Source organism: Pan paniscus, chromosome 4, assembly GCF_029289425.2.
Source record: "Pan paniscus chromosome 4, NHGRI_mPanPan1-v2.0_pri, whole genome shotgun sequence".
Classification (NCBI taxonomy): domain Eukaryota; kingdom Metazoa; phylum Chordata; class Mammalia; order Primates; family Hominidae; genus Pan; species Pan paniscus.
Window position 1 is genome coordinate 56,797,194 of NC_073253.2, and position 26,963 is coordinate 56,824,156.

General features: G+C 42.6%; 1 pseudogene; it reads right to left on the minus strand.

Moving 5' to 3' along the window:
- Positions 1-685: 685 nt before the first annotated feature.
- LOC129397879 (RNA ligase 1-like) overlaps positions 686-26,963 on the minus strand; it is a 31,580-nt pseudogene continuing 5,302 nt past the window's right edge.

Consider the following 26,963-nt stretch of genomic DNA (forward strand, 5'->3'; position numbering starts at 1 on the left):
AGAAGTCCAAAATGAGACTCACTCAGCTGAAATCAAGGTGTTCGGTAGTGCAGCATTCCCTCTGGAGGATCCAGGGAGAATCCATTTCCTTGCCTTTTCTAGCTTCTATAGGCTGCCTGCATTCCTTGGCTTGCAGCGCCATTCTTTATACGTTTTTCTTGCATCACCATATCACTATGACACTGACAGTGAAACTCCTACTTCTTTCTTCCACATTTAAGAATCCTGTGATTACTTTGGATCCCCCCAGATAATCCAGGAAAACCTCTCTTTTAAAGTCAGCTGATTAGCAACCTTAACACTCTCTGCTATATTTAAGTCCCCCTTTTCACAGTGTGATAGAATATATTTGTCCATAGTTTCTGTCATGGAGCTCCTGAAACACCTGGCATTTCCTGAGTGATAGGAGTTTCTTTTGTTATTCATTATGAGCCCCGTTTGTTTTTTTGTTTTTTAGAATGTAACAACAATAAAACGAATCTTAATTTTATTTGCATTTTATACATCACATATTATATATTTCAGTCTACCCTATTTCTATCTATTTTTGAAAAATGATTAAACAAACACTTAATATCAAAGGCAGAATCATATTTGTTCAGGTTCATGTTGATAATAACTGGAGCTTGATTTTTGTTGTTGTTGTTGTTGTTTTTGAGACAGAGTCTCGCTCTGTCACCCAGGCTAGAGTGCAGTAGCACAATCTTGGTTCACTGCAACCTCTGCCGGGGTTAAAGGGATTCTTGTGCCTCAGCCTCCTAAGTGGCTGGTATTACAGGCACTTGCCACTATGTCTGGCTAATTTTTGGTTTAGTAGAGATAGGGTTTCACCATGTTGGCCAGGCTGGTCTCAAACTCCTGACCTGAAGTGATCTGACCACCTCAGCCTCCCAATGTGCTGGGATTATAGGCATGAGCCACCATGCCTGACCTATAACTGGTTTTGAGTTAATGTAAGTATCTGGGATAGGCCAGCATTAACCAAGATGATGGTGATGGACCTTAATCTAACAACCATCACTGCAATGCAGTACTATTCTTTCAATTTTACCCTCTTTGCAAACTTCAAAGCAGGACAAGAGACCATTGTATTTCCAAACAGGTAGATTTCTTTCTTGTCTTTCTTTCTTTTTTTTTTTTTTTTTTTGTTGAGATAGAGTTTCACTGTCTCAGGCTAGAGTGCAGTGGCACGATCTCAGCTCACTACAGCCTCTGCCTTCCAGGTTCAAGTGATTCTCCTGCCTCAGCCTCTCGAGTAGCTGGGACTACAGGTGCCCATCACCACGCCAGGGTAATTTTTGTATTTTTAGTAGGGAAGGTGTTTCACCATGTTGGCCAGTCTGGTCTCGAACTCCTGACCTCGTGATCCACCCGCCTCAGCCTCCCAAAGTGCTGGGATTACAGGTGTGAGCCACCACGCCCGGCATCAAACGGGTAGATTTCTTTTGTTGTTTTTTTTTTTTTTGAGACAGAGTCTCACTCTGTTGCCCAGGCTGGAGTGCAGTGGCACAATCTCGGCTCACTGCAAGCTCCGCCTCCGGGGTTCACGCCATTCTCCTGCCTCAGCCTCTCGAGTAGCTGGGACTACAGGCACCTGCCACCATGCCCGGCTAATTTTTGTATTTTTAGTAGAGACGAGGTTTCACCGTGTTAGCCAGGATTGTCTCGATCTCCTGACCTCATGATCCGCCCACCTCGGCCTCCCAAAGTGCTGGGATTACAGGCTTGAACCACCACGCCCGGCCATGGGTAGATTTCTTATTTGGAATGCTCCATGTGGTATAAGAAGATGTAATGGATGCTTCTTGCTTCCTAACCCACATGGGTTTCCGTTGATATTTGTTCCTATAAGCTCCAGTGTTTGTTCTAAAATTAGTGGCACTACACTAATTTCCAAAAGCCCAGGTTCATCAGGATGATGCTTTAGTACCAGGGCAATTTCAAATTCATAATGAACTACAGAGGAATGCCAGCAGTACTGTTTGTTGTTTTTTTCTCCTGGTACTCAACCAAGAATGTGTCCATTTTCATCAGGCACTGGATTCCCATTTAATTGTTCTATTTCCTTTGCTGGTATCCAGCACTCTGGAGCCTGTTTGAAGTCCTCCTCAAGGTTCCCAAAAAATCATTTTGTGTTTTCTTTTGAATGTAGAAAAATTTAAAATCTTTTTTGCCTTGTTTGTTGGGTTTTCTATTTAGTTGAGCCCACAGGTATGGCTAATCTGCTGCTCCCTTTTGGCAGAAGGCTCCTCTTTCACCTCCATCACAAACACACATGGTATTTTTTGCTGCATGGAGCCCAGGCACTTCTTGGTGAGCCCAACAAGCAGGGTGAGTGTAGGGTGCACTTTTTTTTTTTTGAGACAGAGTCTTGCTCTCTCACCCAGGCTGGAGTGCAGTGGTGTGATCTTGGCTCACTGCAACCTCTGCCTCCTGGACTCAAGTGATTCTCCTGTCTCAGCCTCCCAAGTAGCTGGGATTGCAGGTGCATGCCACCATGCCCAGCTAATTTTCGTATTTTTAGTAGAAACGGGGTTTTGCCATGTTGGCCAGGCTGGTCTCAAACTCCTGACCTCAGGTGATCTGCCTGCCTTGGCCTCCCAAAGCATTGGGATTACAGGCATAAGCCATTGCGCCCAGCCAAGGGTGTGCTTTTAAATGGCACCTGGTCCAGGCAGGGTGAAAGCCCTGCAGCAGTAACTGTGAGCCTCCATCCCCTTTCTGTTTTTTTGTTTTTTTGTTTTTTGATCTCACTCTGTCACCCAGGCTGGAGAGTTCAGTGGCGCAATTTCCATATGAGCTCCCTTTGATCACACCTGAGTTTATGCTAATGAGGTGAGTTGATGTGGGGCCTAGATGGGGGCTGGTCACCAGAAAAAACAAGCGTTTAGAGGATTGGAAATTTCAGCTCTATTCACCAACCTTCTGGGAGGGAAAGGGGGATTGAGGATTGAGCTTTATATAAACTCTTGAACAACAAGATTCAAAGAGCTTCCAAGTTGATGAACACATTGACTTACTGGGAGGGTCATACTACTGGAGAGGGTTTGGGAGCCCCATACCAACCCCTGCCCAATACCGTGCCCTATGCACCTCTTCCATCTGACTCTTCCTGAGTTGTGTGCTTTATAATAAACCAGTAAAAGTAGGAAAAGTTTTTCTGAGTTCTGTGAGCCATTCTAGCAAATTATTAAGATAGACCTAAAGAAGGAGTCATGGGAACCCCTGAGTTATATCAGCCAGAACTATGCATATGGCATCAGACTTGCAAGTGCAGTCTGAAGTGGGGACAGTCTTGTGGGACTGAACCCTTAAGTCTGAAGCAAGCTAACTCTAGGTAGTTTGTGTCTGAATTAATTGAAATGTTTGACATCCAGCTGATGTTGGAGAATTGCTTGGTGTTAAAAAACACCCCAGACACAGAACCTAACATATTCATAGGTTTTGGGGATTAGGATGTGGACATCTTTGCTTCCCTAAATACTAAAGTAGGGGCCAGGCACAGTGGCTCACACCTGTAATCCCAGCACCTTGGGAAGCTTGATTGCTCCCACCTTGATTGCTCTTTAAAATTTTTTTTGAAATATTTTAATTTTTAATTAAAAAAAATTAGCCAGGCGTAGTAATGTGTGCCTGTAGTCCTAGTGACTTGGGAGGCTGAGGTGGGAGGATGGCTTGAGTCCGGGAGTTTGAGGTTGCAGTGAGCCATGATCATGATGTTGCACTCCAGCCTCGGTGACAGAGACCCAGTCTCAAAAAAAAAAAAAAAAGAAAGAAAGAAAGAAAGAAAGAAAGAAAAGAAAAGAAAAAGAAAACAAACCAAGTTGGTACCATGATGACTCCATATCTGAGCAGTACACTAGCTGCAGAAAGGATCTGTACAGTGCAGATAGGCACGCCTGTCTTTCATAGATGAGTGTATCTTTCTTTCATAGCTAGGTGCACTGTCTTTTTATAACTTGATGACAATAGATATTAAAGCCATTGAGGGAGCTCTCTGAACCTGTCCTGGTTCTGAGGGCTGCCTAATTTAATAAAAAAACAAATTAAAAAATAATAAAACCATCTAATTTTATTTGTTCTAATTCCACATTTAGTTAACTTCTGATTTTACCCAAGTACATATTTTTTCAAGATACAGAATACTCTGACTAGACAATATTAATGACTTCTCCATTTGGCAGTTATATTTCTTTCTGTTTTTAAATTTTTTTATTTTTTGAGATGGAGTCTTATTCTGTCGCCCAGGCTGGAGTGCAGTGGCACAATCTTGGCTCACTGCAACCTCCTTCTCCTGGGTTCAAGCGATTCTCCTGCCTCAGCCTCCTGAGTAGCTGGGACTACAGGTGCTCGCCACCACACCCAGATAATTTCTGTATTTTCAGTAGAGACAGGGTTTCACCATGTTGGCCAGGCTGGTCTCAAACTCCTGACCTCAGGTAATCTGCCTGCCTTGGCCTCCCAAAGTGCTGGGATTACAGGTGTGATTCACCATGCTCTGCCTATTTGGCAGTTATATTTCTCATTGTAAATTAACACCTTGGATACTGGTTTTAATATCTATTGTTATCAAGTTATAAAAAGACAGTCCACCTAGCTATGAAAGAAGATACAATCATCTATGAAAGACAGGCGTGCCTATCTGCACTGTACAGATCCTTTCTGTGGCTAGTGTACATTTCATGGACACTTTTGTACATTTCATGGACAATGAAGAAAGGTGGAGTTTTTGGACCTGAAGACTCAACTCTGGATTGTGGTGAATACAACAAAGTTCTGCAATTTTGTGTGTCCTTTCCTCAGGTAGCATCTCTCTGTCTCACTGCATATTTCTTTTTGTTTTGTTTTTGAGACAGGGTCTTGCTCTGTTGCCCAGGCAGGAGTGCAGTGGCATGATCATAGCTCACTGCAGCCTCTAACGCCTGGGCTCAAGGGATCCTCCCACCTCAGCCTCCTGAGTAGCTGGGACTACAGAGACACATCAACACCCAGCAAATTAAAAAAAAAAATTTTTTTTTTTAGAGACGAGGTCTCACTATGTCAGTCTCAAACTCCTGGCCTCATGTAATCCTCCCTCCTCAGCCTCCCAAAGTGTTAGGATTACAGCATCAGACTGCACCCAGTCCCACTGAAAATTTCTTATAAACGTGGCAAGGATCTTTCATGCATCATAAATGTGAGTTAAATGAGTTAAGACCTTTATACAAAGATGATGTCAAAGGAAAGGAGGAGCCTCCTGCCCATCACAATATCAGGGCAAGAACAAAGGCTTTGTAGGCCAAGAAAGCCACACTACAAGGCAGCCACAGCCTCCTGATGAAGGCCCATGAGTCACCCTCCAGGGGTGTAGCACACTGAGACTCCAAAGGGCCCTAGAAAATGTGTTTTCAGGAGGAACAAGTGAAACCACAGTGCCATCATTAAGTTCCCCTTGACCTCAAAGAAGGTGGAGAAAACAACAGACTGGTTTTTACTGTAGATGCCAAGGCCAACAAGCCTCAAAACAGGCAGTCTTTGAGAAAAACTGTATGATATTGACATGGTGCGTACCCTGATGGAGGAAAGCCTAATGGAGGCAAGAAGGCATATACTGGACTGGCCCCTGAGTACTGGGACTCGTTACTGCCAACAAAATTGGAATCATCTAAAACTGAATTCAGGCCAGGCGCGGTGGCTCACGTCTATAATCCTAGCACTTTGTGGGGCCAAAGCGGGTAGATTGCTTGAGTCCAAGAGTTCAAGACTGGCCTGAGCAACATGGTGAAACTCCATCTCTACAAAAAATGCAATAATTATCTGGACATGGTGGCATGCATCTGTAGTCAGGAGGCTGAGGCAGGAGGTTCCCATGAGCCCAGGAGGCAGAGGTTGCAGTGAGCCAATTTTGCGTCACTGCACTCCAGCCTGAATGATAGAGTGAGACCTCATCTCAAAAACAAACAAATAGACAAAAAAAAAAAAAAAAAAAAAAAAAACCTTGGTAGCCTGAGTGTGACATGACTGTACAGAGCCACGAGACTGGAAGGAGCTATACAGACAGGAACAAGGGCTGACTCCACTGTAGCCTGTGTGCAGAGATGGTCAATGACCAGAGGACCCTACCCCATCCGTGCTCCTCTGACTCTGTGAGTTTCCTTTGATGGCACATCCCTAGGTGGGGCCTAAACAATGACTGAGGTTCTTTTTTTTTGGAGACTTTTTTTTTTTCTGTTGCCCAGGCTGGAGTGCAATGGCACGATCTTGGCTCACTGCAACCTCTGCCTCCTGGGTTCAAGCAGTTCTTGTGCCTCAGCCTCCCAAGTAGCTGGGACTACTATAGGCATGCATCACCAAAGCCTGGCTACTAATTTTTGTATTTTTAGTAGAGACAGGGTTTCGCCATGTTAGCCAGGCTGGTCTCAAACACCTGGCCTCAGGTGATCTGCCTGCCTTGGCCTCCCAAAGTGCTGGGATTACAAGGCATAAGCCACTGCACCCAGCCTGAGGTTCATTTTCTATCAATGCAGGAGGATAGGACTTGAAGGAGAAATTAAATTTATTTATAGGAAATCATAGATTGTGACATATCTTTTAGGCGCGACTTTGTGGACTGTTACACAAAGGCATCTAACACCTCCATTATCAGGCCTGTGTCCTACCTTACACCTTCTTCTCCACTACAGTCCACCCACAGCCCAACTGGACTTAGTCACTCTGCATTCTTTCATTACAGAGCTCCCAGGGGCAGAACGTAATCTATTCCTATCTGTACCCTCACATTCCTCTCAGGGCTTGCTTCCTCTTCCCTCCTTGGGAATGCCCTTCTGTAGTCTCATTTCTGCCTGTCAAAATTGAATCACCTTTTGAAGAAACCCAATTCAAAGCCCCTTCTGTGGGCTGAATTGTATTCCCTTCAACACAATTCATGTGTTGAACTTCTAAACCCCAGTATCTCAGAATGCGACTCTATGTGGAGATAGATAGGAAATTGAAAGTGGTAATTATGTTAAAATGAGGTCATGAGGGTGGGCCCTAATCCAATATGACTGGTGTCTTTAGAAGAAGAGGAGATCTGGACACAGACAGATATAGAAAGAAGACCATGGAAAGACCCTGGGAGAAGATGGCCATCTACAGTCCAGGAGAGAGGCCTCAGAAGAAACAGATCCTGCCAACATCTTGATCTCAGGCGTGGCCTCAAGAATTCTGTTGTTTAAATGGCCCAGTCTATGGTACTTTGTTGTGGGGACCCTAGCAAATAGGACCTTCTTCACTTTTGTTCTTCAGATGCACTTTGCCTTGCCTGTTCTGTTGCTCTTTGTGCAGCAGCCTTGCACGACACTTAGTTGTAAACACAGTCATCCCTTTGGATCTGTGGGCGATTGGTTCCCGAAACCCCCATTGATACCCAAACCCTCAGCTGGCCCTTGGTATCCTTGGGTTCTGATCTGTGGACAGGAGCACCCACTGCCAGCTTCCTTTCAGCTTAGGGATGAGCCTCATCTATGACCTTTGCTTCTGCCATAGTCTCAGGATAATTCAAGATCGGCTGAGAAAATGACTGATACCTTGACTGAAATGATGAAACGTGCTGTGGCTTAGGAGATGCAGTGGTATAACTTTTCTTAGAGTTTGGAAACAAAATGAGTTACAATTAACTTGTTTCTGTGGTGGACTATGTCACACACCACCTAGATCCCCTAGTAGGAATGAAAGACTTATTCCCCTACCTCCCAGGAATGCTGCAGGAAGACAGCACTCAGCTGTCTTTGGTGATCCCCTGGACTTGAAGAACATTGTCTGGTTGATCTAAGATCACCTGTCCTTTCAGGGCTGGCCTGTGGGAGTATAAAGGCTTGGCTTCCTATCCCCAACTCTGAGCAATTCTGAAGAGCCATCAACATGAAGGACAACCCTTTGTGGTCCTGAGGTCTTTGCTGGGCCAGCATGGGAGCTAGACTTCTTCCTAGTCCTGCTTCCTCCCCTCCTTCCTCATGTGTTGATCCTAAGAGCACTGCCTAATAAAGGCCTTGCATGTTAACTTCTGTCAGAGCCCATTTCTGGGAAACCCAACCCAGAAAGGGTTTCATATCAATTAATTAGTATTTTCTTGTAAATTTATGGCTGTTCATACAGACAACAGAAGGTATGTGTCAAATCCATGTTAATTATGTTTATTTTGTAGTATAAATTCCATGAAGCAATAAAAGGGAAGAAAAAATGATTGCATAGGGTGGGAAAATAGGTAGTAATTACCGAATTGTAACAGAACATAAATTAATGTTATTAATTTCAAAAGAAGTTTATTACTATTTCAGCTACATTAAATAACCTGGTGAGCCAGGCGTGCTGGCACACGCCTATAGTTCCAGCTATTCGGGAGGCTAAGGTGGGAGGATCACTTAAGCCCAGAAGGTTGAGGCCAGTATGGGCTACATAGCAAGACCCTGTCTCAGTAAGTAAGTAAGTAAGTAAATAAATACATACATAATTTGGTGTGCTAGCCATTATTTCAATAAATTAACTTTGTGCCAGCAAAGATTTGAAGACTGGTCTCGCTTTTGTGCTGTTTGCTCTCACCTCAATTTACTTTCTTTTTTTTTATTTTTTATTTTTTGAGACGGAGTCTCGCCCTGTCACCCAGGCTGGAGTACAATGGCATGATCTTGGCTCACTGCAACCTCCACCTCCCGGGTTCAAGAGATTGTCCTGCTTCAGCCTCCCGAGTAGCTAGGATTACAGGTGTACGCCACCATGCCCGGCTAATTTGTTGTATCTTTAGTAGAGATGGGGTTTCACCATGTTGGCCAGGCTGGTCTTGAACTGACCTCGTGATCCGCCTACCTTGGCCTCCCGAAAGTGCTGGGACTACAGGCATGAGCCACCGCGCCTGGCCCTCACTTCAGTTTTCTTCAGCAGCATTTTGCCATGAAGGTTTGGGTTTCTGTTTGTTACTAGAAGCATCCAGACCAAACATCTTCCATGAGGGAGAAACAAAAAGCTGAAGTGAATCCCTAAATGTGCTTGATAAAAATAAGACAGTGAGGCACATCTGTATCAAGCAGGTGGACAACCAAGGTACTGGCTGACACTTTCATTTTGTTTGCTTTTGACTGTGAGCAGTAACATTCAAGAGAACTGGAAGGTGGCCCCTTAGGCTGCCAGCAAGCAGGGAAGTTTTGCAGGTCAGGACGGGAGGCTGCAGAGATGCAGAAGAGGAGGGGAGAGGACAAGAAAGGTAAGTGTGGTCCATTGAAAAGTCAAGAGCACAGATCCTGGATCAGATGCTTGGATTCAAAATCCTTGCTTGCTTTCTAGCTGTGTGTCCTTGAAAAAGTTCACTTAACTATTCTGAACTTCAGTTTTCTCAAGCATAAAATAGGATTAATGATAATTCTTACCCCATAGATTTGTCATGGTGATATTACATGTTAAGCATCTGGAACAATGCCTGACAATACAATTGCTTAATAAATGTTAGGCCTGATCCTCTACACTAGGAATTAAAGGTTGGGCTTTGTGCCCACAAACCAACCCTACCCTCAATGCCAGGAATGGCCACAGTGCATTGGAAGCAGCATTAACAAGAGCAAAAGAAGATAGTCTATCTTTTATTATATTATTTAAGTCAATGGACATTAGTTAGCACCCAGTAAAAAGGTATCTTATAGGGACACAAAGATGATTCAGAGGTCTACGCCCCAAGAGCCTATTGTCAGATACAGACTACATGGTCATCTGGCTCCTGTTGAATGGAGACCCACCCTTTGGGAGTCACAGTGAAGTGTCAGGGTGACACTTCGGTGGCCAGTGGTCACCTTTGCAGAAAGCCCTCACTGCCTGCAGCCTCTGGCACAGGGCAAAGAGCACAAGTTTTAGAGTAAGATCGGCCTGACTTTGAATCCTGGTCTGCTCTGGACAAGTCATTGAGTCCTGCTGAGCCTCTACTACCCTCATCTCTAAAACAGAATGATACTTACCTTATAAGGTTGCTGTAACAATTGAGATGAGGCGGACTAAAATGCTTTGCACAAAGACTCAGCATTAATTCGCTGGACAAATATTTATAGACTACCCACTATGTTTCAGGTACTGTGCCAGGTGGTAGGAAAAACCTGGTTTCTAGTGTCCCTGGAAAGAAAAAATGTTCAGAAAGATGGAAATATATAAGATCTAGTAAGTTGGGTCAGTAAGGTGACTACTTTACAATAATTTATTGTACATTTCAAAATAGCTAGGAGAGAAAAAGTAAAATGGTTCTAGCTTAGGCAGGATGTGGTGGCACATGACTGTAGTTCTAGCTACTCAGGAGGCTGAGGCAGGAGGATTGTTTGAGCCCAGGTTACAGTGAACTATGACTGCACCACTGCATTCTAGCCTGAGTGACAGAGCAAGACCCTGTCTCCAAATAAATAAGTAAATAAAATGGTTCCAGCATAAAGACAAATATTTAAGGTAACGGATATTCCAAGTACACTGCTTTGATATTTACAAACTGTATGAACGTATTAAATTATCACATATACTTTGAAACTATGTATTTGTATTATGCATCAATTAAAAAAAGAAAATAAAGTAGGAAAAAGCAAAAAGAGGAAACTATGTCCAGAAAGTCTTCTTCATAATATTTTTGAGTGCTAGCTGTTGTAAAACACTTGACATATCAAGTTGAATGCTTTATACAGGTTAACTCATTTCATCCTCGTGTGATGGATTAGACACTATTATCCTCTATGCCTCCACTTTACAGGGGGAGTAGGCAGACAGGAACTGAGACGGGTAGGCAGTGTTAAGATCACAAGGAACCTCATAACACAGGTCATGCAAAAACTGTGAAGCCTGTCCTGGATAGCTTGTGTTTGCCCCTCCCAGTCCTCTCTCCACCCTGCTCTGCCCTGCTGAAGGCCCCAGGAGTCAGGCCTGTAAGGACTGTATCAAAGGCTGCTGCACCCTGCCTTCCACTGAGGTTCACCCACTGATTATCTCTGCAGAGGTCAGAGGGAGGAACGTGAGGCCAGGGTATTGATTCCCCTGGCTCCCTCTCTGTCAGGTTGCCTGGAGCTGACTCTGTCCCAACTGAAAGCCACTTCCCTTCTACAGGAGGCCAAGTCCACATGACTCTTCCCTCTGGATTTTAGTTAATTCTCCCTCCCTTCAAATCTTTACACTTGGGGGAGCTAAAATCCAGGCTGCTACCAGCAGTGGATCACTGTAGCATCCCTGTGGGATCCCTACATCTACAACATTAAATAGTACCTTTGTGAAAAAACCCATACACTTTTTCTTTTTGTTTATTTATTTTATTATTATTATTTTAAAGATGAGGGTCTCCCTATGTTGCCCAGAGTCATCTCAAACTCCTGGACTCAAGTAATCGACCTGCCTCAGCCTCCCAAAGTGCTGGCATTACAGGCATGAGCCACTGCGCCTGGCCCCTAAACACATACACTTTTTAATCCATTTCCACTGCCATTTCCCCCTCCCAAGCTGTCCTTGGACTAGATGACTGGGTAACATTCCAATTTGTTTTTCTGCATCCACTTTTTTTGAGGGGGAAGAGGGTGGACGGAAGGGCATAACATTAAAATGGTTTTATTCTTCTCTATTGCTTTTTTGTGGTTGGTTGTGGGTGATGGCGGTGGGGGTGAAACTTGCTTTTTTTCCCCTCAATATCTTGGGTAGATTTCACAGCTCTACCTTCAGTTATTAAAATTCAGTTAGCATTAATCCCTAATTTTATTTATGTTTTAATAATTTATTAAAAATTCTTTTTATAATGAAAAAATTCAAATATACATATACCAAAGTAGAAACACAATAATATAATAACTTTCTCCCTACACCTAATTACCCTGCTTTGATAATTGTTAAAGTTGTTTTTTTTTTGAGATGGAGTCTCCTCTGTTGCCCCAGCTGGAGTGCAGTGGCATGATCTTGGCTCACTGCAACCTCTGCCTCCCAGGTTCAAGCAATTCTCCTGTCTCAGCCTCCCCAGTAACTGGAACTACAGGCACACACCACCATGCCTGGCTAATTTTTGTATTTTTAGTAGAGATGGGGTTTCACCATATTGGTCAGGCTGGTCCTGAACTCCTGGCCTTAGGTGATCCACCCACCTTGGCCTCCCAAAGTGCTGGTATTACAGGCGTGAGCCACCACACCCAGCCAATTGCTAACTTTTTTATTTTTTTTTCAGACAGGGTCTTGCTAAGGCTGGAATGCAGTGGCATGATCACAGCTCACTGCAGCCTTGAGCTGCTGCGCTCAAGCAATCTTCCCACCTTGGCCTCCTAAAGTGCTAGGTTTACAGGCATGAACCACTGCACCCAGCCAATTGTTGGCATTTTGCCAGCTATTCTACCTTTCTTTTTCCTTTTCTCTAAATTATTTTAAACCAAATCTCAAATGTCATGTCATTTTACCTGTAAATTCTTCAGTGTGTATATAACTAACATATAAAGTCAGTGTTTTTTTTTTAAAAAAAAAAAAACAAATTCCAGTGCCATTACCACACCTAAGAGAACAATTATTATTATTATTATTGTTATTTTTGAGACAGAGTCTCGTTCTGTCACCCAGGCTGGAGTGTAGTGGTGCAATCTCGGCTCACTGCAACCTCTGCCTCCCAGGTTCAAGCAATTTTCCTGCCTCAGCCTCCTGAGTAGCTGGGATTACAGGTGTCCACCACTGTGCCCAGCTAATTTTTGTACTTTTAGTAGAGACAGGGTTTCACCTGGCCAGGCTGGTCTCAAACTCCTAACCTCAGGTGATCCATCTGCCTCGGCCTCCCAAAGTGCTGGGATTACAGGCGTGAGTCACCACGCCCGGCCCAAATATTTCTTTTCTTTTTTTCTTTCTTTCTTTTTTTCCTTTGAGACAGAATCTCCCTCTGTCGCCAGGCTAGAGTGCAGTGGTGCGATCGTGGCTCACTGCAACCTCCACCTCCTGGGTTCAAGCGATTCTCCTGCCTCAGCCTCCCGAGTAACTGAGATTACAAGCACATGCCACCATGCCCGGCTAATTTTTTCTTCCCAGGCACACTAGAAACCAGGTTTTTCCTACCATCTGGCACAGTACCTGAAACATAGTGGCTAGTCAAAAAATATTTGTCCAGTGAATTAACGCTGAGTCTTTGTGCTAAGCATTTTAGTCTGCCTCATCTCAATTGTTATTATTGTTTTTGAGACAGAGCCTCGTTCTGTCACCAAGGCTGGAGTGCAGTGACACAATCTCAGCTCACTGCAACCTCCGCCTCCTGGGTTCAAGCAATTCTCCTGTCTCAGCCTCCTGAGTAGCTGGGATTATAGGTGCCCACCTCTGCGCCCAGCTAATTTTTGTGCTTTTAGTAGAGACAGGGTTTCGCCATGTTGGCCAGGCTGGTCTTGAACTCCTGACCTCAGCTGATCCACCTGTCTCAGCCTCCCAAAGTGCTGGGATTACAGGCATGAGACACCGCACCAGCCCGTTATTTCTTTTTCTTTTCTTTTCTTTTTTTTTTTTTTTTGAGATGGAGTCTGTTTCTGTCACCAGGCATGAACCACTGCTCCCAGCCCCAATTCTTTTTCTTTCTTTCTTTTTTCTTTCTTTCTTTCTTTCGTTTTCTTTCCTTCCTTCCTTCCTTCCTTCCTTCCTTCCTTCCTTCCTTCCTTCTCTCTCTCTCTTTCTTTCTTTTTTTTTTTGACAGAGTCTTGCTCTGTTGCCCAGGCTGGAATGCAATGGCACGATCTCGGCTCACCACAACCTCTGCCTCCTGGGTTCAAGTGATTCGCCTGTCTCAGCCTCTCAAGTAGCTGGGATTACAGGCATGCGCCACCACTCCCGGCTAATTTTGTATTTTTGGTAGAGACTGGGTTCCTCCATGTTAATCAGGCTGGTCTCGAACTCCTGATCTCAGGTGATCCACCCGCCTCGGCCTCCCAAAGTGCTGGGATTACAGGTATGAGCCTCCACGCCTGGCCTCCAATTATTTCTTAATATCACCTTATACCCAACAGATGTTCACATTTGCCTGATTGTGTCAAAATATCCTTTGCAGTTTGTTTACATCAGGATCCAAATAATATCCAATCACTTCCTTTTTAAACATTCTTCTTCTGGCTAGGTGCAGTGGCATATTTCTGTAATCCCAGCACTTTGGGAAGCCAAAGCTAGAGAATCACTTGAAGCCAAGAATTTGAGACTAGCCTAGATGACCTAGCAAGACCACATCCCTTACAAAAAAATTATTTTTATTCTCCACCCGCCAAACTGGATAGATCTTACTATATTGTGCAGGATGGTCTCAAACTTCTGGGCTCAGACCTCCTGCCTCAGCCTCCCAAGTAGAAGGGACTACAAGTGCATGCTAGAGGGTCCTGCTCTAAAATTCTTCTTCTTCGTCTTCTTCTTCTTCTTTTTTTTTTTTTTGAGATGGAGTCTTGCTCTGTCACCCAGGCTGAAGTGCAGTGGTGCGATCTTGGCTCCCTGCAACCTCTGCCTCCCAGGTTCAAGCAATTTTTCTGCCTCAGCCTCCTGAGTAGCTGGGATTACAGGTGCCCACCACCACACCCAGCTAATTTTTGTATTTTTAGTGGAGATGGGATTTCACCATGTTGGCCAGGCTGGTCTCAAACTCTTGACCTCGTGATCCACCCACCTCAGCCTCCCAAAGTGCTGGGATTACAGGCATGGGCCGCCGCACCTGGCCTAAAATTCTTAATCTCAGTTAGTTTTTGCAGAAGCCAGTTCATTCATCCCATTTAATATCTTGTATCCTGGATTTGGCTGATTGTATCCTTGTGGCATTGTTTAACATGTTCCTCTGGCTCCCATATTTCCCATAAACTGGTGGTTAGATTTATTATCTTGATTAGATTCAAGATGCATCTTTTGGCATAGATGGGGCTATATACTTCCTCTCTTTTATCCACTCTTGATAATCTTCAATCTATTCATATAACAGCCTGCGAATTAAAAAAAAAAAAAACCCTGTATGTAGATGCTGGGCACAGCGGAGTGCACCTGTAGTCCCAGCTACTAGGGAGGCTGAGACCAGAGGATCTTTGAGGTCAGGAGTTCAAGGCTAGAGTGCACTGTGATTATGCCTCTGGATAGCCACTGCACTCTAGCCTGAGTAACACTGTGAGACCCTGTCTCATTAAAGGAAAAAACAACCTGTATACAAGTCTGGTAGTATCACCACTACCTTATCCATCATACTTAAAAGCCCTTAAATGTGTCCTCTGGCTCTAAATCCAAAGATCAGAATCCTTAGCACAGTTTACTATGCTAAAGGCAGGAAGCTGTCTTTCCATTTTCATCTTGTACTACATCAGCCCTGTCCACTCACACTGGCCTTCTCTCCATCCCTCTCAATCATGCTCCTTCTTCATACAAAGCTCTAGCACTTGCTAGTCTCTTTGACTGGAACACTCCTCCTTCTTCTCTTTGCCAAATTAACTGCTACTTATCTTTCAGAATTCAGATCACCTTAGTTCTTCATGGAAGCCTTCCCTGACTGTGCAGATAAATCTCTCAGTCAGGCCGGGCATGGTGGCTCACGCCTGTAATCCCAGCACTTTGGGAAACCGAGGCTGGTGGATCACCTGAGGTCAGCAGTTCGAGACCAGCCTGGCCAACATGGTAAAACCCCATCTCTACTAAAAATACAAAATTAGCCAGGCATGGTGGCACGTGCCTGTAGTTCCAGCTACTCAGGAGGCTAAGGCACGAGAATCGCTTGAATCGGGGAGGCAGAGCTTGCAGTGAGCGGAGATTGTGCCACTGCACTCCAGCCTGGGCAACAAGAGCAAAAGTCTACCTCAAAAAAAAAAAAAAAAGATAAATAAAAAATAAATCTCTCAGTCGGGATGCTTTTCTCTTTTAACTGCAAGTGATAAAAAAAAAATCAATCAACCAACCAAACAATCAGTCAAACTGGCTTAAGCAGAAAGAGGCGAATTAACTGGCTCATATAACCAAAATGTTTATCGGTTGCTGATATGAACCTGGGTGCATGTATTTAATTAATATCTGCGGGGATCTGTATTTCTTGCCTCTCCTCTTCTCTGTTAGCTTCATCCTCAGGTATACTCTCCTTGTGTCACGGCCACCAGCAGCTCCAAGTACATTCTATTAGCTTTGCTGCTCAATTGAAGAAGAACATCTCATTCTTAATGGTGCCAGGAAAATCTCTGCATCTTTCTCATTGGCCTGGCTTGAGTCACATGAAACTTTCTTGAACCAATCACTGTGGTCCTAGGGAAGTAGTACTTTCATTAGCCAGGGCTAAGTCATGTGACCTTCAATGAAGTCAGTGGGGAGAGGCTGTGATTAGTGAGTGGGGCAATGTTAGCTTTACCTGAACTGCATTGTGAGAGAATGAGGAAGGGGTGGTTCCCAAAGGAAAACTGAAGTTTTGTTTTTGAGACAGAGTCTTGCTTTGTTGCCCAGGCTGGAGTGCAGTGGTGCAATCTTGGCTCCGGTGACCTTGAACTCTTGGGCTCAAGCAATCCTCCCACCTCAGCCTCCCGAGTAGCTAGGACCACAGGTGCATGCTACCATACCTGGCTAACTTATAATTTCTTTTTTTTTTAGAGGTGGGGTCTCACTATGTTGCTCAGGCTGGTATTGAACTCCTGGGCTCAAGCAATCCTCCCACCTTGGCCTCCCAAAGTGTTGGAATTACAGGTATGAGCCACTATACCTGGCCAGAAGTGAAGTTTTTAGAAGAGGAAATGTTGGATAGGTATATTCTTTTTCTCCTCCTCCTCCTCCTTCTTCTTTCTTCTTCTTTTTTTTTTGTTAAGAGACAGGTCCTTATTCTTTCCCCCAGGCTGGAGTGCAGTGTTGCAATCATATCTCACTGTGCCTTGCACTCCTGGGCTCAAGTGATTCTCCCACCTCAGCATCCCAAGTAGCTAGAATTACTGGAGACAGGGTCTCACTGTATTACCCAGGCTGTTTTCAAACTCCTGACTTCAAGGGATCCTCCCACCTTGGCCTCCTAAAGTGCTGGGATTATAGGTGTAAGCCACTGTACCTGGCCCCATACTAATACATTCTTATAGCACTATGTACTTTTCCTTCATGGTACAAGTCACAGCTGCAATATTGCACTTACTTGCTTGATGATTTGATTGATGCTTATCTCTTCCATGAGGCTGTAAGCTCCACGAGGAGAAGCATGTTTTTATTTTACCTTATTATTATATTCCCAGTGGGTGCTTGCCTCCAGCGGGTGCACAATAAACATCTGTTAGCTAAATGAATGAACTGTGTTTTGGATATCTTGTAGGTGTTATGTCATGATGATTTTGGAATTAGACACATTTGAATTTCAATATTGACTCAGTGTTGGCTCTGTCACTAATTTGCTGTTAGACCGGTTAATAATTTGGTCTAAGAGCTACTTTCCACATTTGTGAAGTTGGAATAATACATAGTTCATTGGACTGTTTTGAGGATTTGAGTAGATAATGAATGCAAAAGATCTGGCATAGTATAAGAATTAATAACCAACTGAGATCACTCTTTTACTCTACCTATTACCAGGAAAACTGGTTATCCATCTTCCCATGACAGAATTGCTTTATAGTTTACACCCCCACCCAGACACTCCTTCAACTGTAACTAGGGCATATATCCATATTTTCCATTCTATAGGGCTCCACACTCCTACCTATTCCTGGGGAAAACTCAGGCTGGACAATACACCTCATGGACCACCTTTCAGGTGACTGTGTGTGTGTGTGTGTGTGTGTGTGTGTGTGTGTGTGTGTGTGAGAGAGAGAGAGAAACAAGGCTAACCCAATAAGTAACATGCAACAGGTGGGGCCAGGTGGGGCTCTTGCCTCTTCCCAGTCACTCATTTTTTTGTATCTTCTCAGCAATCAAGCTAATTAACATAATGGCCTTCCACTCCAGTCTCCACTTCTATTTGCATCCCTGCCCTTGTTTCTTCACGGCCTCATCCAACTGAGGGGCTTCCTTCCATACCCAAACTATCCATTCTACCATCATAAGTAGGGAAATGGATGTGTACCAGACCAACCTGGGCTGTAAGCACCACAGATACGTCATACAATAGCCAGTGAATGGAAAGAAACATCAGGCTGAGTGATCCAGAAAGGAAGTGCACCTCCACTGATGCCCTGGCTACCTGTCAGCATTCTACTGCAAGGTGATGGAGTTAGACCTCTTGTTGCTCCAAGTGTTTAGGGATCAGTAATTAAAAGAGTACACACCTGAATAGGAAGGGAGCAAATTCCATGAAAAAGTTGGGTGTGGGTGTTGAAATTGAAAAGGAGAAGACACTTTGCGGGGCTGGTATTGTATAAGGAGAAACCTGTGCTGACAGGAAAGGAATTGAAATAGTGGACCACAGAAAAAAAAAAACAATTGCTATGACTCAGTTTTGGCTTTGAAGGAGTTTACATCTAATCAAAAGGACAGACATGAAAACTAATCCAAAATAAAAAGGAAAATAATACAAATTATAATAAAAGTCTGTATAAGGTCTTAATGTGGGAGAACAACCTCTGCTTGGAGGAATTAGAAAAAAAAGAGTTGCGCCGGGCGCGGTGGCTCACGCCTGTAATCCCAGCACTTTGCGAGGCCAAGGCGGGCAGATCACGAGGTCAGGAGATCGAGACCATCCTGGCTAACAACGTGAAACCCCGTCTCTACTAAAAATACAAAAAAATCAGCCAGGCGTGGTGGCAGGTGCCTGCAGTCCCAGCTACTCGGGAGGCTGAGGCAGGAGAATGGCGTGAACCTGGGAGGCGGAGCTTTCAGTGAGCCGAGATTGCGCCACTACACTCCAGCCTGGGCGACAGAGCGAGACTCTGTCTCAAAAAAAAAAAAAAAAAAAAAAGAATTTATTGAAGGTTTGAAAGATAAAAAGAAATTTGGGATAAACTTGACGCAAGATGATGTTTCTTGCATGCCCTGGGGGGTAAGGGTGATCTGAGTAGAAGCAAAACATAAGCAAATATATGGAGGCATAAAGAAGCATTATGGGTTAAGTGAGGGGTACGTAATTTAGATATAGCTAAAAATTAAGCTACGTTTGAAGGAATAGTATGCATGTAGGTTGGATAAGGGACAAAAGTACAGGGCCAGATTGTATGGGGCATTGATGTGGCAGCAGGACATTTAGGCTAGGAATTTGGGCTTTGGAGAAATACCACCCTGGCTTTGAAACTTAGATGCAGTGTCAGTACAACACATTGTCACTCCTTTCCCACATCTCAGGAGGTGACTCTTTGTAGAGGAAGCTGTCAGAGACCAGAAATTCACAAAACAGGTGTTTTTTCCCTAGACCAACCTCGTATACCTGCCCGTTACTTGGTCTCCAATCACCAGTTCAAAAACTCAGAGCCAGTGAGGTCAGCTCTGATATGGTGTCTTTAAGACGTAAAGCCAGTAACCAGGCATGGTGGCTCATACCTGTAATGCCAGCACTTTGGCAGGCTGAGGTCGGCTGATTGCTTGAGCCCAGGAGTCTGAGATTAGCCTGGGAAATACAGTGAAACTCTATTTCTACAAAAAATACAAAACTTGGCCTAGAGTAGTGGCATGTGCCTGTAGTCGCAGCTACTCTGGAGGCTGAGGTGGAAGGATCACTTGGGCCCAGAAGGTCAAGGTTACAGTGAGCTGTGATCACACCACTGTATACCAGCCTAGGTAACAGAGCCCGATGGTATCTCAAAAAAAAAAAAAAAAAAAGAAAAGAAAAGAAAAGAAAAAAGACATAAAGCCAGTTGACCCTGCATTATAGATTTACCTTTTCAAGACTTCATTTCTTAATGTCAGAGATACAAAAAATTTAGAAATTAGAGGGCCGGGTTGCAGTAAAAAGTGGAAAGCAGGGTTGGGACAGACCATCCAGTGCTTTTGTCTTTATTAGAGTCCCTCTAAACTTTACTTTGATAAGCACTTGCTTTGCAAATCCCTTTGTTCTTCCACAAAACTTTGGCTCATAGAAACCCTTAAACTCTGCATTTAGTGGAGAAAGGGGCTTCTGGAATGCTTTTGACTTTACAACTCATGTTGACCTGACACTAGACCTCAGATCTTCATTGCATTTGCCTTGAACGGGACCTTTGAACACACTGCTTGAAACAGACATTTGGGCACTGAGTAGTCAGTGATTAGTTAATGTTTCACCAAAATTGCCAAATACTTACACATATCTAAGATACCTGTTTCATTTTTCATTTTACTTCTTTCTTATTCTTATTTTTAAAACAACTTTTCTTCGTGAAAACATGAAAGTAAGTGGTTGAGATTATGGCCCATCATCTCTATAGCAAATAATCTTAAGAACAAGGACGTTAGGATAATAACTACAGAGTGATAATCTAACTCAGTAAATTTAATGCTGATAAAATACTATTGCCTGGGCCAGGTGTGGTGGCTCATGCCTATAATTCCAACACTTTGAGAGGCCAAGGTGGGAGGAATGCTTGAGCCCAAGAGTTTGAGACCAGCCTGGGCACCAATAGCAAGACTGCTTCATTTTATTTTGTTTTTTAATTTTTTATTTCCATAGCTTACTGGGGGAATAGGTGGTGTTCGGTTACATGAGTAAGATCTTTAGTGATTTGTGAGATTTTGGTGCACTCATCACCTGAGCAGTATACACTGCACCCTATTTGTAGTCTTTTATCCTTCACCCCCTTCCCACCCTTTCCCTCTGAGTCCTGAAAGTCCATTGTGTCATTGTTAGGTCTTTGTATCCTCATAGCTTAGCTCCTGCTTATGAAAACACATGACGTTTGGTTTTCAGTTCCTGAGTTACTTCACTTAGAATAATAGTCTCCAGTCTCATCCAGATCACTGTGAATGCCATTAATCCATTCCTTTTTGTGGCCAAGTAGTATTCCATCATATATATATATCACAGTTTCTTCTCTTTCCTTTTTTTTCTTTTTTTTTTTTTGAGACGGAGTCTCATTCATTTGACTGTGGCCATTCTTGCAAGAGTAAGGTGGTATCGCATTGTGGTTTCGATTTACATTTCCCTGATCATACATTTTTTCATGTTTTTTGGCCACTTGTATATCTTTTGAGAATTGTCTATTCATGTCCTTAGACCACTTTTTGATGGCTTGTTATTGTTGTTGTTGCTGTTTTTGAGATGGAGTTTAGCTCTTGTTGCCCAGGCTGGAGTGCAATGGTGTGATCTTGGCTCACCGCAACCTCTGCCTCCCAGGTTCAAGGGATTCTCCTACCTCAGCCTCCCGAGTAGCTGGGATTACAGGCACCCACCACCATGCCTGGCTAATTTTGTATTTTTAGTAGAGATGGGTTTTCTCCATGTTGGTCAGGCTGGTCTCAAACTCCCGACCTCAGGTGATCCATCTGCCTTGGCCTCCCAAAGTCCTGGGATTACAGGTGTGAGCCACTACACCCAGCCAAGATAGTTTGTTTTTTTCTTGTTGATTTGTTTGAGTTCATTGTAGATTCTAGATATTAGTCCTTTGTCAGATGTATAGATTGTAAAGATATTTTCCTACTCTGTAGGTTGTCTGTTTACTCTGCTGATTGTTCCTTTTGCCATGCAAAAGCTCTTTAGTTTAATTAAGTCCCAGCAATTTATCTTTGCTTTTATTTTATTTGCTTTTGGGTTCTTGGTCATGAAATCCTTGCCTAAGACAATGTCTAGAAGGGTTTTTCCAACATTATGTTCTAGAATTTCGATAGTTTCAGGTCTTAGATTTAAGTCCTTAATCCATCTTGAGTTGATTTTTGTGTAGGGTGAGAGATGAGGATCCAGTTTCATTCTCCTACCTGTAGCTAGCCAATTATTCCAGCACCATTTGTTGAAAAGGGTGTCCTTTCCCCACTTCATGTTTTTTGGCTTTGTCAAAGATCAGTTGGCTGTAAGTATTCGGGTTTATTTCTGGGTTCTCTATTCTGTTCCATCGATCTATGTGCCTATTTTTATACCAGTAACATGCTGTTTTGGTGACTATGGCCTTATAGTATAGTTTGAAATTAGGCAATGTGATGCTTCCAGATTTGTTCTTTTTGCTTAGTCTTGCTTTGGCTATGTGGGCTTTTTTTCAGTTCCATATGATTTTTAGAATTGTTTTTTCTAATTCTGTGAAGAATGATGATGGTATTTTGATGGGAATTGCATTGAATTTGTAGATTGCTTTTGGCAGTATGGTCATTTTCACAATATTGATTCTACCCATCCATGAGCATGGGATGTGTTTCCATTTGTTTGTGTCATCTATGATTTCTTTCAGCAGTGTTTTGTAGTTTTCCTTGTAGAGGTCTTTCACCTTCTTGATTAGGTATATCCCTAAGTATTTTATTTTATTTTTGCAGCTATTTTAAAAGGGGTTGAGTTCTTGATTTGAGTCTCAGCTTGGTCGCTGTTGGTGTATAGAAGAGCTACTGATTTGTGTACGTTAGTTTTGTATCCAGAAACTTTGCTGAATTCTTCTTCTTTTTTTTTTTTTTTTTTTTTTTTTGAGATGGAATCTTGCTTTGTCACTAGGCTGGAGTGCAGTGGCACGATATCGGCTGACTGCAACCTCTGCCTCCTGAGTTCAAGCGATTCTCCTGCCTCGGCCTCCCGAGTAGCTGGGATTACAGGCACGTGCCACCATGCCCGGCTAATTTTTGTATTTTTAGTAGAGATGGGCTTTTGCCATGTTGGCCAGGATGGTCTCCATCTCTTGATCTCGTGATCCACCCACCTTGGCCTCTCAAAGTGCTGGGATTACAGGAGTGAGCCACCGCGCCCAGCCTGCTGAATTCTTTTATCAGTTCTAGGAGCTTTCTGGAGGAGTCTTTAGGGTTTTCTAGGTAAACAATCATATCATCAGTAAACAGTAATGGTTTGACTTCCTCTTTACCAATTTGGATGCCCTTTATTTCTTTCTCTTGTCTGATTGCTCTGGTTAGGACTTCCAGTAGTATACTGAAGAGGAATAGTGAGAATGGGCATTCTTGTCTTGTTACAGTTCTCAGAGGGAATACTTTCAACTTTTCCCCATTCAGTATTATGTTGGCTGTGGGTTTGCCATAGATGGCTTTTATTATATTGAGGTATGTCCCTTTTATACTGATTTTGCTGAAAGTTTTAATCATAAAGGGATGCTGGATTTTGTCAAATGCTTTTTCTGCATCCTTCGAGATGATCATGTGAATTTGGCTTTTAATTCTGTTTATGTGGTGTATCACATTTATTGACTTGCATATGTTAAACCATCCCTGCATCCCTCGTATAAAACCCACTTGATCATGGTGAATTATCCTTTTGATATGTTGTTGGATTCAGTTAGCTAGTATTTTGTTAAGGATTTTACCATCTGTGTTCATCAGGGATATTGGTCCGTAGTTTTCTTTTTTGGTTATGTCCTTTCCTGGTTTTGGTATTAGGGTGATACTGGCTTCATAGAATGATTCAGGGAAGTTTCCCTTTTTTTTTCTTTTAATCTTGTGGAATAGTGTCAATAGGATTGGTACCAATTCTTCTTTGAAAGTCTCATAGAATTCTGCTGTAAATCCGTCTGATCCTGGACTTTTTTGTGTTGGTAATTTTTTTTTCTTTTTTTTTTTGAGAGGGAGTCTCTCTCTGTTGCCCTGGCTGGAGTGCGGTGACATTATCTCAGCTCACTGCGACCTCTGCCTCCTGGGTTCAAGCAATTCTCCCACCTCAGCACGTGCCTCCATGCCTGGCTAATTTTTGTATTTTTAGTTGAGACACCATGTTGGCTAGGATGGTCTTGAACTCCTGACCTTGGGTGATCCACCTGCCTCAGCCTCCCAAAATGCTGGGATTATAGACATGAGCCATCATGGCTGGCCTGTTGGTAACTTTTTTTTTTTTTTTTTGAGTCGGAGTTTTGCTCGTTGACCTGGCTGGAGTGCAATTGTGCGATCTCAGTTCACCACAACCTCTGCCTCCCGGGTTCAAGTGATTCTTCTGCCTCAGCCTCCCAAGTAGCTGGGATTACAGGCATGCACCACCATGCCTGGCTAATTTTGTATTTTTAGTAGAGATGAGTTTTCTCCATGTTGCTCAGGCTGGTCTCGAACTCCTGACCTCAGGTGATCTGCCCGCCTTGGCCTCCCAAAGTGCTAGGATTACAGGCACGAGCCACTGTGCTGGGCTGGTAATTTTTAAATTACCATTTCAACCTTGCTGCTTGTTATTGGTCTGTTCAGGGTATCTAATTCTTCCTGATTTAAGCTAGGAGGGTTGTATCTTTCCAAGAATTCATCCATCTCTTCTAGGTTTTCTAATTTATGTGCATAAAGATGTTCACAGTAGCCTTGAATTATCTTTTGTATTTCTGTGGTGTCAATTTTAATATCTCCTGTTTCTTTTCTTATTGAGCTTATTTGGATTTTCTCTCTTTTTTTCTTGGTTGGTCTTGCTAATGGTCTATCAATTTTATTTATCTTTTCAAAGAACCAGTTTTTGCTTTATTTATCTTTTATATTTGTTGTTGTTTCAATTTCATTTAGTTCTGCTCTGATTTTGGTTATTTCCTTTCTTCTGCTGGGTTTGGGTTTGGTTTGTTCTTGTTTCTCTTGGTCTTTGAGGTGTGACCTTAGATTGTCTGTTTGTGTTCTTTCAGACTTTTTGATGTAGGCATTTAGGGCTATGAACTTTCCTCTTAGCACTGCCTTTGCTGTGTCCCAGAGGTTTTGATAGGTTGTGTCACTATTGTTGTTCAGTTCGAATAATTTTTAAATTTTCATCTTTATTTCATTTTTGACCCATTGATCATTCAGGAGCAGGTTATTTAATTTCCATGTATTTGCATGGTTTTGGAGGTTCCTTTTGGAGTTGATTTCCAGTTTTATTCCACTGTGGTCTCAGAGAGTGTTTGATGTAATTACAGTTTTTAAAAATTTATTGAGGCTCGTTTTGTGGCCTATCATATGTTCTATCTTGGAGAAAGTTCCATGCGCTATTGAATAGAATGTATATTCTGTGGTTGTTGGATGGAATGTTCTGTATATATCTGTTAAGTCCATCTGTTCTAGGGTATAGTTTAAATCTTTAAATCTATTGTTTCTTTATTGACTTTCTGTCTTGATGACCTATCTAGTGCTGTCAGCGGAGTATTGAAGTTCCCCACTATTATTATTGTCAGAAATAAATTTTGTTGCTGCAGAAGGAATAGCACTCAAACATAAATTTTCTCAGCAAGGCAATTTTACTTCTATAGAGGGGTGTGTCTTGCAGATGGAGCAATGGCGAGAGCACACCTGAACAATGGAGGGGAAGGGGTTCTTATCTTCGATGGAAGTAGTCCCTACTGCTGTGTCAGTCCCCTATTGGCTAGTGTTGAACCACACAGTCTAAGCTAATTCCGACTGACTATTTTAAAGAGAGCAGGGGTATGAGCCAGAGAGGCGGGGTGAGCAGTTTCGGCAGGAAAGACAGTTACGGAACAGGTGAGTAAAGGTGACTCAGGTCAGAGCAGGTGACCAAGGGTGACTCAGGATGGAGCAGGTGACCAGGGGAACAGATGTGAACTACTGATTGGAACTGGTGGGAAGGTTGTTTACTGAAACTAGGGGCGAGGAGAAGAAGAGAATGAGGAAGTTAAACTTTAAAATGGAGAACAAAGAACTGAACATACTGACATACTGATTCTTTGAAGAGAAACTTAGAACTCACTGTATTTAACATTATGTTGCTGTCTATCTCTTTTCTTAGATTTATTAGTAATTGTTTTATAAATTTGGGAGCTCCAGTGTTAGGTGCATATATGTTTAGTTTTATGATATTTTTCTTGTTAGGCAAGGCCTTTTATCATTATATAATGTCCCTCTTTGTCTTTTTAAACTGCTGTTGCTTTAAAGTTTGTTTTGTCTGATATAAGAATAGCTATTCCTGCGTGCTTTTTGTATCCATTTGCATGAAATATCTTTTTCCACCCCTTTACCTTAAGTTTGTGTGAGTCCTCATACCCATATAAGATAGTTGGTTGGTGAATTCTTATTCATTCTGCAATTCTTTATCTTTTAAGTGGAGCATTTAGACCACTTACATTCAATGTTAGTATTGAGATGTGAGGTACCATTCCATTCATCATGTTATTTGTTGCCTGTATACCTTGATGTTTTTTTTTATTGTATTTTTGTTTTATAGGTCTTGTGTGATTTATGCTCTAAAGAGGTTCTGTTTTGATGTGTTTCCAGGATTTGTTTCAAGATTTAGAGCTCCTTTTAACAGTTCTTGTACTGATGGGTTGGTAGTGGTAAATTCTCTCAGCATTTGTTTGTCTGAAAAAGACTGTAACTTTTCTTCATATATGAAGCTTAATTTTGCTGGATACAAAATTCTTGGCTGATAATTGTTTTGTTTGAGGAGGCTGAAGATATGGCCTCAGTCCCTTCTAGCTTGTAGGTTTTCTGCTGAGAAATCTGCTGTTAATCTGATAGATTTTCCTTTATATGTTACCTGGTGCTTTTGTCTCTCAGCTGTTAAGATTCTTTCCTTCATCTTAACTTTAGATAACCTGATGGCAGTGTGTCTAGACGATGATCTTTTTGTGATGAATTTTCCAGGTGTTTTTGTGCTTCTTGCATTTGGATGTCTAGGTCTCTAGCAAGGTTGGGTAAGTTTTCCTCAATTATTCCCCCAAATATGTTTTCCAAACTTTTAAATTTCTCTCCTTTCTCAAGAACAGCAATTATTCTTATATTTGGTCATTTAACATAATCCCAGACTTCTTGGAGGCTTTGTTTATATTTTCTTATTCTTTTTTCTTTGTTTTTATTGGATTGGGTTAATTTGAAGACCTTGTCTTTGAGCTCTGAATTGCTTTCTTCTACTTGTTCAATTCTATTGCTGAGACTTTCCAGGGCATTTTGCATTTCTATAAGTGTGTCCATTGTTTCCAAAAGTTTTGATTGTTTTTTCTTTATGCTATCTATTTCCTTGAATATTTCTCTCTTCACTTCTTGTATCATATTTTGGATTTGCTTACACTGGGCTTCACCTTTCTCTGCTGCCTCCCTGA